Genomic DNA, 13,088 nt, shown 5'->3' on the forward strand with positions numbered 1-13,088 from the left:
AGAATATAGGGAAAGAAGGTGGTAGTAATAGGTCTTAGAAGAGGAAAATGAAACCAAAGTAAGGAAAAGAGATGCTATTCAAACTAGAGTTAGGTTGCAGAAGAGACAATTTAAAAATATAATTCCCCAAGATTATAGACAAGTAATAATGAAAGCATTTTTTTCAGTTAATGTTAATAGTTGAATAAACAGTATAAGAAGAATAAATATTTTACTGTGGTACAAGAAATGTGATATTGAGGTGCTATATAGGTAGTTGGGAATTTTTTTCTGATCATCAAGCTATATGGATGGATATTAGAAAAAATTTAGAAGTTATTTGAAAAGGTTAGGATATTAAAATACTGTTTTCTAAATTCTTAGATAAGGACATATTAAAAATAAATAGATTATTTATGGTGTGATCATAAATCTATGGGTGGGTTTTATATTTCTTGGTCACAGTGTTGGGTAGTATTTAAAAAGTATAAAAGGAGATATTTGCAAGGTTAGAGACAGAAAAAAAGAAAAGGTGATTTTGTTGTTTTATGTAGGCATGCACAGAGCTTTGTTAAAGTTTACAGGAAAGTTTTTTTTTTAAATATGAGAGACAATTTCTTGAAAAAAATAAGAGGAGGATAGGTTATTATATAAAAAAATTGATATTTTGTAGGGATAATAAAGAAGAGATGTCACCATTTTTTGCTAAATTTACAAAAAAATGAAATGAGTACTATTAGCTAAATAAGGAATGAAGGCTATGGGATTTTAGTATAAACGCTGGTGATAGAACAAGATGTAACTAAATTGTTTAAGAAGGGGAATACATTTCCAAAGATAAAATGGGATGTTAGAAAGTTTACTAGAAAAATCTTTAGATCATCCAGAAAAAACAGATTAGTGTAGTAGAGGTAGATTTTGTGTTGGGCAAGGTAAAAGAGGATGCAGTAGCAGCTGAAGATGGTATGGGGTATAAGAGTTATAATGATATTAAAGAATGGCAGAAAAAATGTTTTTAAAGTATTTAATGAATGGTTAGACAAAAGTGAAGTCTGTGATGAGGTATGTAAAGGAATTACTAAATTTATTTAGAAGAAAAAAGGACAGAAAGTGACACAAAGAATCAGAGATCTTTATGAAAATATTGCAAAAAAGGCTTAATGAAATTTGATATGTGGTGTTAGTAAATGGAATTTGTGGTATTAAAGAAAGGAATTGTCAAGATTTGTTGGTAATGGTAAGAACAATTGTTGTTGATATATTAAATGGTAAAATGAGGGTATATTACTTGTGGGAGATGTTAAAAAGGCATTCTTTTGATTGTGTAGATCATGATAGTTTATGGAACATTATGGAGTAATATGGACTGGAGTAGATTGTTGACTTTTATATAATCAGTATATTGTAACTTAAACATTAGAGTACTGGTTAATGAGCAGTTAGATAACATAGTTTTTTGTGAAAAGAGGTGTTAGGCAAGAGTGTCCATTGAATGGAATTTTGTCTGTTCTAGTTATAAATGCCATTGTGTGTGAGATGCAACAGAATGAGGATGGTTCATAAGTAAGGGAAACTGTGTGCATTAAAAATATTTTGTCTTATTCAGATTATATTATTATTGTAGAGAGCTATAGTATGTGGATGGGAAGAACGAAAATGGTGTACAAATTTTATTGAAAAATGTTGGGTTAGAACTAAGTAGATAAAAAAGTAAGGACAAAGTGGGGAAGCAAATATGAAATATGAGTTTTTCTGTAATGAAGTAATTTTGTTATAAATAAAGATTGGAAGAAATTACATTATTGGGGAACAATGGAAAGAAGTTGGAAACAGAACTTGGTCTATAGGTAGTTTTCAGAAAACATTTAAAACATGATATAAAATGACTGTATTTGATTAATTTGATTATATTGGACAAAATACGTTATTTATCTAAGGTGTATATTCTTCCTGTAAAGATGGAAAGGAATTTGTGACAGGCTACTGTTTTTTTTTTTTTAATCAAGATTAAACCCTGCTAAGAGAAATATATTATGTATGAAATCTAGTGAAGGTTGTGTAGCATTAATTAATCTGGTAGTCCATGTTGCTTTATTGATTTTGTGTTATTGTTTGATGGATAAAGAAAGGGAGATTTTGAGAATTGCATCGCAATTATTGCAATGCAAGTAGAGTGTGTGGTGGGATTGTAAAGGAAAAATGAAATGGAAAAGAGGTGATATGAGTGGGGAAATAGGGGAATATCAAAATAAAGTAATGTTATGGGATTTGAAGATTAAAAATATAAAGCTCATTGGGAAGGTATGGCATGCTAATGTTATGAGAAAAATCTTATGTTTTAATCATTGGGAAGGGTTGGATAAGAAAGTGCTTGAGTAAGCTAAAGCAAGGAAGAAAATAATTGAAAACATTTTTGAGGTGCAAAATTTTTTATGGAAGCTGAATGTAGACAAATTATTAGTAAAATGCAATGTTATACAAGATAATATCACACAGGTTACACTTATTTTGTAAGGAGATAGAAACATCTGAACATGTTTTAGGGATGAAAAATAGTTAAAAAAATTATGGTTGAAGATTTTCAATGAAAGTTATTTAAGTAAATTAAAAAAAATAAAATGAATATGAACATGGTAATTTATGGATATAATGGAAATGTAAAGAACAGTTATGCAGAAGAAATATATAGGATTTTATTTGGGATAATATGGAATGTATGAAAAACTAGCCTTTTGTTTTCTCTTTTTTTTCCGTAGTGTAATAATATAAAAACAATAATTGAATAAGTGTAAAATAAAGGACTACTACTCTTTTTGATAAGTACTGTGGAATCTTTTACAGCTACCTGAGCTGTCACCAACTCAGATAAATGAGACCTCAATTTAACATCTCATCTGAAGGACAAGCTGCAAGACATGTACAAATTTTTACTGGGCAACTTTCTGAACTGCAAGGTAAAGAAAGAGGCTGATGGCTGCATGAACTATTGTGCATCTTCCAAACTGAAATGCAAAAATACATTTAAGTTAATACTCTTTACAGTTGATATACTGAAGGGGGTGTTCAGTATCTGTTTATTCATTTGTTGAAAAAATAAGATTTTTTTCTGTATCAAGCCCTCCTTAATGTAATCCAAAACAATGATTTTTTTTCAGATACTGCCGAGTTCATAATGGTTTCCATGACAGCAGAATTTTCTGACAGGTGAAGAGAAAGTCAGCCTGTAATTCTGTGGCCAGACACAAATGGTTAGTAAGAAATGGAAGAAAAATGACTCTAAGAATACAGGGTAGCAGCTTTCCAAGAGACTGAAGGTAGTCTACTGGTACTGCTGGTTTCAATTTGCCTTGAAACAGCTTCCAAAACTTGCTTGCTTTATTTATATTTGCATTAATGCATGTATGTTCTGATTTTTAAGGACACAGTGGCTGTTTCTATGTTGACTTAATATGTGTGTGTGTGTGTGTGTGTTTGTGTGTGTGTGTGTGTGTGTGTGTGTGTGTGTGTGTGTGTGTGTGTGTGTTTGTGTTCATATGTAAACCTCTGTGTAAGTAAATCAAAATTGTTACAATGAATAGAAAAAATTGTCCAAATATCTGAAAAGTAAAGAAGTGTAGTGTTTTTATTTCAAACTTCTTGCTCCAATAAGCCATATGTGTAAGCACTTTTATATATAGTAAAGATGTCAAATACAAATTTGTTCTAATCTTGCATACAAACAAGGTTGCCAAGAACACACCCAATACATTCACTATACATAGTGTCCACCAACCAAGTAGACCTATCTATGCTGAGGCACTAAGGCATGATCTTCTTAAACCTCAAAGACCTCTTAGGTCTATAAACAGCAAGATCTATCCTCAGCAATCTCTAAAGCACTCACCAAAGGCAACACTAAACACCATACATGCCTACACCCAGTTGAGACCCCAACAGCAAAGCCATTAGGGCAGGCCAACACATTACCCTGGACTCTTGTCATAGGAGATTCCATTGTACAACACACAAATGGCCCACTTGCCAGATGGAACAAAGCAAAAATAATGGTTAATTGCATATCTGGAGCCAGAATCCATCAAGTCAGTACACCACAGGTACCAATATGATTCCCTCACAGTCCATGTGGATGTTAATGACTTGAGATGTACTTCCATAGACTATATGAAGAGAGACATTGTTGATCTCTCTCAGAATATGTGTCTCATGCATGTATATGCCTTGCATTGAGCAACATTTTACTTTCACCAAGGATGATGCCATAGTATGAAAAGAGTGACCTCTTGGCTTAATTTTGGGTATATTTTCAGGAGGATTCAATATTTGTCAGCATGGGAGGACATAGATTAAAAACTGCATTGCTTTTCAATGGATGGTTAGCACCTGTCTCCCCTAGGCATCCAAATATTAGCTAAAACTTTATCCACCCCCTTAGAGCCTTTTTAGGCAATGCTGAATTGACAAACCTACAGACATAGCAAAGACAACCGAAAGAAATCTAAATGTATTACTGTTCAATGCTAGGAGCCTAAGCAAGAAACTTTACACCCTCCTCACTGTGGATTATATATACATCTATACCATTACCAAGAAATGGTTTAAATCTGCAGGAAGTACTCTGGCAGGCCAAGGCTAAAATGCTTTCCACATATTTAGAATGTCAGCTGCACAGACACAGACAAAAGACGGAGAAGCCTCAATCTGTATTAGCAATAAATAGAACATTATGTTGGTGAAACAGGACAATGAGACCATATGACATCCCAGGCTGTCTTCTAAACAGGCTAAAACATGAACTAGCATCACCACGAAGTGCTCTTTTCAATTATAGCCTAACCACAGGCTTTGTTCCTGCAGAATGGGGAATAGTTACAGTTATTCCCCTCCACATAGCCAGCCTAGCAATAGACCCAGGGAATTACACACCCATAAGCCTGACCAGCCTCATCTGTAAGACCATGGAACATATTATTATGCACCTCATAAATAAAGACATAGGTGACCTCCAAAACCTGGATCCTACCCAATTCGACTTCATGAAGGGCATATCCTGCCTGTTAAATCTGGTGGATTTCTTTGAAAGTGTGATCAGGGCCATTGATGAGGGCAAATCTGTGCACACAGCAGACATTCTACTTGGCAAAGGCTTTCAGCACAATCACACATTCAGGCATTGCCAACAAACTTAAACAACTGAAAGTAAACCCCTTTATTGTAAGATGGGTGGCCAACTGGTTCACAAATCAGACACAACTATCAAAGTGGGTGACACCACATCAGCCAGCAGACCTGTTCCCAGTGGGGTGCCACAGGGGTCAGTGCTGGGACCCCTACTCTTTGGTATATACTTCTCAGAAATTCAGGTCAAAAGTAAAGGGTTTGGCTGACCAAGTTTGCAGACAACTGCAAACTGGGTGCAATCAATGAATCCTCAAATTATGTCAGTATACTACAGGAAGGGCTCACACAGACCAATGACTGTTGTATTAGTCACAGTATCAAACTGAATGCAAATAATGCATCATCATTTCCTTCAGCACAAACAATGTCCCTTCACACTATCAAATCAGCAATGATAACCTAAGTATCCATGAAGTTGTAAGGGACCTAGGATCACAGATTAACCGCAACTTTAACTTTGACCACCATGTATCTACCATTGTAAGGAAAGCTTTCCATGTAGATCACTTGATTAGCAAAGGCATCACCTCAAGAGCAAAAGAAGTTATAACCCCCCCTATACTCTGCACTTATCTGGCCCATAATTGAGAATAAGGCCCCATTCGGTATGTACCATACTAAGCACCTGGAGCAATTACAGAAACCTCAGTAGTATCTGACAAAGAAGATCAAGGGCCTCCAGCATGTGCCTTACACAGACCAACTAAAGTCCCTAACGCTATACTCCATATTGTATAGACGTCTTAGGAGAGACTTATGCCTGGCCTACAGAGCAACCCAAGACCCAAACCTAATGAACTTACGCATATCCATAAATTAAATGGGTTTAGGGCTACCTATTCCGAGGACTTAAATATGGCCTGTGACTTAAATAGGACATGCTTGAGGGACAGATTTATCTCCCAGTGATTGCCACGTCTTTGGAACAGGCTACCAGTTCATGTGAAACAGAGCACCTCTATGACACTGTTCAAGAGAAACTTGGACAAATGGATGGGACACCATAAATTCTTACTTGGGATAGTGCCCACAACCCTCCTGGACATGGCCAGTCATCACTAAATGCAATCTTGTGAATTGACTAGTACCTCTATGGTATTAAACTGGGTTGAAACAGCTACACTTAAAAAGACCTCCATGTCGATAGCCTAGTAATCATATATGATTCTATGACTTTATCCACATGTAAATCACCATAGACAAAGTCCAATGTCATATCCTAGCAAGCTATAATATAGTTTGATCTATATTAGAAACAAATATAACTCTATGTTGGTTAAACAGGACAATACCCTGGACTTTATCCCAATGCAGATCACCACAGACAAAGTTCCATGTCATATCCTAGCAGGCTATAGTATTTCCTAGAATCCCAAAGCTCTTATCTAGACCTTCACAAGACTCTTGCCATTAAATCAAATAGCCTATTCATGGGAGACTTTAACGACCCTCCATAGACTGTGAAACATACACTGCCTCATACTCACAGGCACAATGATTTCTGGACTTTATTAACACAAATACCCTTGACCAGATAGTGCACACAACCCACCAAAGGTTCAAACATACAGGACCTGGTACTCACTAATATGGGAGAGACAGTCTGTGCCTGGCATACATGGTATCCTCAGATCCAGGGACATTTTTGCACATCTGTAAAATGAACAGCATAAAGAATCACTAGATTAATGGATTTAAATTTGCTTGTGACATAAATAAGGCATGTTGTTGAGACAGATATGTGTCCAAGGGTCCCCATGCTCTGAAACAGGCTCTCCATCCAAGTGAAGAGGAGTCCATCCTTAACCCTATTTAAGCATCACCTTGACCAATGTGTAGGAAAGCCGAAATTCACCCTGGATCTGGCTCACATGTCTCTGATAGATAGAGGAAGACAATAATCCCCAAACTAACATACCCATCATCTAACCTCTAGAATCTTCCAAACTAACATATCCCTCCTAATAAATACCCAAGATACACAGGGACCATTTTCTTACCTAGCCTTACCATTGTTATCAGATCTGAAATCCGACCTGTTACAAATTGTAGGGAAGTAGCTGGACTTGAAAGCCATCAAACAGATGTTCACAGGAAGTGCCCTCAGGAGGTCACTGGTACCTTTTATTAAGGTTCTCTATCCTGCATCAGTTTGCAAAGAATTCCCCCTTCCCTACTGGATGTTAGCTTATATTGCAATAATTCTTTAAACTGGTAAAGATCCTATCTATTTTGTTAGCCATAGGCCTATTTCTATCCAAAATATTCATTATAAATATTGTTTCCTTCGCAGACTGAAAGATTAAAGGGGTAGTTGGAGGTCATCCAAACCCAAATGAATTTGAACTGAGAGTCATGTTAGGGATAATGGTAGATGTATTGCAGGCAGGACAATGGACTATGACTAAGTGTTGGATTGTGGTGCTAAGTATTGATACAAAAAGTATTCAGCAGTGCATGTTCTAGCAAGATTAGGCTTCCAGAAATGTATGTTAGCAGCAGTCAGAAATCTGTATGTGTGACTGTGTGAGCTGTTGTTTGCGTCAAAATGGGCTCCTATATTTCAAAGACAATCTTTTTTTAGTGATGAACAAAATAGGGGTTCCTCTTGTTACATTTAGTGTTTGATGCAGGGTGGAATTCATAGGCATTGTGTGAATGTGATAGAGTTATATGCAATGTTCATGAGTTATCATAGCTAGTAATTCATAGAGCCCATTTATGGTAATACAAGATGCTTATGAATGAGTGTAAGAAAATTAAATATATTAAGATGTAAATGAGAAACTGTGTAAAGCGGTATATGCTAATGGAGTGTTCTTGTGATTCATAGTCCAATAGGCATGTCATGCACACATCTGTTCTTAAAAGCATTACTTTGCAATCCATGCACCATGTATGCATAAGCACTTACATCAGTAGTTTGTCCAAGCATGCATAAGCACTTCAATAACACCAAGATGAAACATTGCCCTCAAGAAGTCGCTTCAGTAGTTTGAATAAGTGTGCATAAGAACTTCAGTGACACCAAGATGAAACATTTTCCGCAGAGATCCCTTCAGTGGTTTGACCAAATATGCACAAGCACCAAAAGGAAATATTTCTCCCAGCAATCCCTTCAGTACTTTGACCAATATGCACAAATGCCAAAATCAAACATTTCCCCCAGTGATCCTGTCAGTAGTTTAACCAAGTATACATATGCACTTCAATAACACCAAAATGAAACATTTCCCCTAGTGATCCTGTCAGTAGTTTAACCAAGTATGTATAAGCACAGAACGTCAGTAGTAATACGAATACTTCTTGAAGTGGAGTCAATAATCTTACGTGTTTTCCCTTCTATTCGGCTAATTAATTTCACCCTAGCTCAATAATCTTACGTGTTTTCCCTTCTACTCGGCTAATTAATTTCACCCTAGCTCCAGTATTTTTCTAGTAAATCAGCACTTACTCATTTAAATTTAGGATCCTTTATGTGATTTGTACTCAAATGAGGCTCTTACATGTCCATCTCCATGAATCGTAGTCATATGTCAATGTGTAATGCACCCTATCCTAGTTAAAGCTCTCCCTCTAATGCTTATGCCTTAAGTACTTCGCACTTTTGCTGCAGGGAGGCATGTTTAACCAAATGTCTTCATGTTTCCATGGCCAAGGTGAAAGACTGCATCTGACCTTATTTACATAATGACAAATTGCCTCTTGCAGATCAATACTATACAAAATCGAAGGGCAGGACTATGAATAGCCTCAGATCCAGCTTTTGTAACTCTACACACCAGTTTGATCGGTATGAATTAGTTGGTAGGAACTGCTGTAAATCAGTCTAGAAATTCACTATTTTTGTATACAGACAATGATTCAGTTTGACCTGTTAAACTCTCTTACTGACAATGTGAGACTTTGTCTCATTTTTCCAATGGATTTAAAGGCAGAGTCAACTATATTACATACCAGGTGTGCACTTTATTTTTGTCTATAGTTAATATTGTCAGGAAATGCATTACTAAGTGGAAAGTTACTGGAACCCATTGAAGATGACCAGTAGTGGAGTCAATTTCAATTACCAAAGAGGGTTTTCTAAGTATATTTTCAGATGGAAAAAGGCAGAAGTCTGCAGTGTGGTTAATATTAAAACTTAATTTATAATGCTACCTTCTGAACTGAGCCTTTCTGGTGAACATAGAATGTGTTACTAATTAATGGTCTGAAGAGAAGAGCTGGGAGTGTGCTATATGCTGATAAATGCAATGCCATATCTTACTGAATGTTGTTGGCAGAGTTAAATGTCATTTTCCCTTGCCTCCCCCACAAAACACACACACACACACACACACACACACACACACACACACACACACACACTTGTTTAGTGTAATGTAAATTGGATAACAGTAGTGCTAGATAACAAAGCAAGATGCTATATACGGGATAAGGAAAACATGGATGAAGAACTGATCAGGACAGATAAAACCCAAAAGCACAGTCCAAGAAAAGAATCTAAGAACAATGTTGGAAACACCACTGGATACCATTAAAAGCAGAATGAGGAGGCTGCAACCAAAGCTAACAAATATTCTCAAATGCTTCCTAAGGGGAACAAAGTCTAGGCACATGGAAGTCATTGTCTGAATATACCAGGCACTTGTCTAATCTTATCTGGAATTGCAGTAGTCTGTACATGACAACAGTATTCATGAAAGAGATGCAAAACAAAGATGGAAGGGTAGTGAAAAGAAAGATATACCAGACTATGAACAAAAGCTGTAGAGGGTTAGGACTGTATGTTCTGGAGATGAGAAGAATGTGTAGGGGGTTAGGACAGTATGTTCTCGAGATGAGAGGAATGTGTAGGGGGTAAGGACTGTATGTTCTCGAGATGAAAGGAATGTGCAGGGGATAGGACTCTGTGTTCTAGAGATGAGGGGAATGTGTAGGGGTTAAGACTGTATGTTCTTGAGATGAAGGGAATGTGTAGGGGGGTTAGGACTGTATGTTCTGGAGATGAAGGGAATCTGTAGGGGGTTAGGACTGTATGTTCTGGAGATGAGTGGAATATGTACGGGGTTAGGACTGTATGTTCTGAAGATGAGGGGAACTTGTAGGGGGTTAGGACTGTATGTTCTGGAGGTGAGGGGGAATATGTATGGGGTTAGGACTGCATGTTCTGGAGATGAGGGGAATGTGTAGGGGGTTAGGACTGTATATTCTGGAGATGAGGGGACTGTGTAGGGGGTTAGGACTGTATTTTCTTGAGATGAGAGGAATGTGCAGGAGATAGGACTCTGTGTTCTGGAGATGAGGGGAATGTGTAGGGTTTAAGACTGTATGTTCTTGAGATGAGGGGAATGTGTAGGGGGTTAGGACTGTATGTTCTGGAGATGAGGGGAATCTGTAGGGGGTTAGGACTGTATGTTCTGAAGATGAGGGGGATATGTAGGGGGTTAGGACTGTATATTCTGTAGATGAGGAGAATATGCAGGGGTTAAGACTGTATGTTCTGGAGATGAGGGCAATGTGTAGGGGGGTAAGGACTGTATATTCTCAAGATGAGAGGAATATGCAGGGGATAGGACTTTGTGTTCTGGAGATGAGGGGAATATGTAGGGGTTAAGACTGTATGTCCTTGAGATGAGGGGAATGTGTAGAGGGTTAGGACTGTATGTTCTGGAGATGAAGGGAATCTGTAGGGGGTTAGGACTGTATGTTCTGGAGATGAGAGGAATATGTACGGGGTTACGACTGTATGTTCTGAAGATGAGAGGAATGTGTAGGGGGTTAGGACTGTATGTTCTGGAGGTGAGGGAATGTGTAGGGGGTTAGTACTGTATGTTCTGGAGATGAGGGGAACATGTAGGGGGTCAGGACTGTATGTTCTGGAGGTGAGGGAATGTGTAGGGGGTTAGGACTGTATGTTCTGGACTGTATGTTCTGGAGGTGAGGGAATGTGTAGGGGGGTAGGACTGTATGTTCTGGAGATGAGGGGAACATGTAGGGGGTCAGGACTATATGTTCTGGAGGTGAGGAGAATGTGTAGGGGGTTTGGACTGTATGTTCTGGAGATGAAGAGAACATGTAGGGGGTTAGGACTGTATGTTCTGGAGATGAGAGGAATGTGTAGGGGGTTAGGGCTGTATGTTCTGGAGATGACAGTAATGTGTAGGGGGTTAGGACTGTATGTTCTGGAGATGAGGGGAACATGTAGGGGTTAGGGTTTTATGCTCTGGAGATGAGAGGAATGTATAACGGGTTAGGGCTGTATGTTCTGGAGATGAGGGGAAAGTATAGTGGGTTAGGACTGTATGTTCTGGACATGAGGGGAATGTGAACTCTCTCCATAAGAACATAAGAAACTGCTATGAATGAAGAATGATCTGAGGATAAAATTAGAAAAGAAATCAGCTGCAGATAGTTGGAGCAATCGATAACCTTTACCACAGGATGTTTTTTCATCAGTGAGGGGGTGTCAGTGTATGGAATGGATTTCCATGTTTGTGATGGACTACTACTCATCTAATTCCTTTAGCAGGACTTGACACACTACAGGTGATGAACAGATATGAAAGTGGGTCAGGCAGGGGCAGGATGTTATTTACAAAATGAATATCCAACTAGAGGGTGTAAGTACAATGTCCTATGCAGACCACCTCAAGGCCCTATCCCTGACAGCCTAACTAATCTGTCTTGTATGTTTATTTAATATTCCCTCCTTTTTCACCTGTGTAATGCCCTCTTGAATGCTCCCATACATTCCCTTGCCACCATATATTATAGTAGTCCATTCCATGGATTCATAGGGTCTTGATGATTAAGTCTTCAAACAAATCCAGATTTGCTGCCTGTTACACTACCACCCCCAATTTTACTTCATAATGCTGATCTTTTCATAGTTTCTTGACATAATCTCTTGCAACCATATCAGGTCACCATCTCCTATGGTCTCTATTGAGGAGAATTCCAACTCTACAAGTCTGCAACTATATCCTATCCCTCATACCCTTCTGGTAGACTTTATTTGGACTCTTTCAGCATCATAAAGATCATTTGCTTGCCTTATCGCATGCAATATTCAAGTTGTGGCTTGACTAGGTCCCCAAAGACTTCAGTCTTTGTCTCATCGATTCTGGAGTTCCTCCCTTGAGAATGGGCTCCAGCAGTCTTCATTCTGTCATTGCTGCTGTCTCACTCTGCTGCTGGTGGTTCAATCCAGTTGCATGGAATAATCCAGATAGTTTTCAGGCCATGTTGTCAGTCAGCTCCAAACCACCATTTGATAATTCACGCCAGAGTTATTGGGACCCAATTGGAGTGGTCTTCAGTTTATCGCAACTGCCACCTTTCTTCTACTTTGGTTCATTTCTAGAGCCATCTTCTGATGGATGCTTCACCTCATCCTCCACTGTTGTACATGTCTATGTACACCACTGAAGAGGCTGAGTAACCTACCCTGCAACCATACAGCTGTGAAGTTGTTCTGCCTCAGAGCTACACCAAACTGCTGCACTTTTTGGAGCAGCTGCTGGTGGGGGACAGGTTCAGATGCCTCTGAAAAGTCCAGGTCATCAGTGACTACCACTTTGACTACCAATAATCCCCTTGACAAGTTCACTCTTAAACTAGTCATGAATCCAGGTTAGGTTCAGCTATAAACAGCAAGGACTCTTCCTTGGATGACTTCTATTCTGACTTGCTTCGAACAAATATTTTCCTTCTCACAAACAGCACACCATACTCAAAAATATGATCCAAACTAATCTTGTTTTATTATGCAATTGGATTTCCTAACATAAATTTGAAATTAGCTTCCAAAAATAGAATATTATGATATTTGGTATCACAAAAAAAAATACAGAAACCCTCATCTCATATCTTTGACAGCTAAGGCTGTCCCCTAACTGTCACTGAATTGATCCTTGGGGATCACCTTT

This window comes from Protopterus annectens, chromosome 14.part0, assembly GCF_019279795.1.
Source record: "Protopterus annectens isolate FY-2018-M chromosome 14.part0, PAN1.0, whole genome shotgun sequence".
Lineage (NCBI taxonomy): Eukaryota > Metazoa > Chordata > Ceratodontiformes > Protopteridae > Protopterus > Protopterus annectens.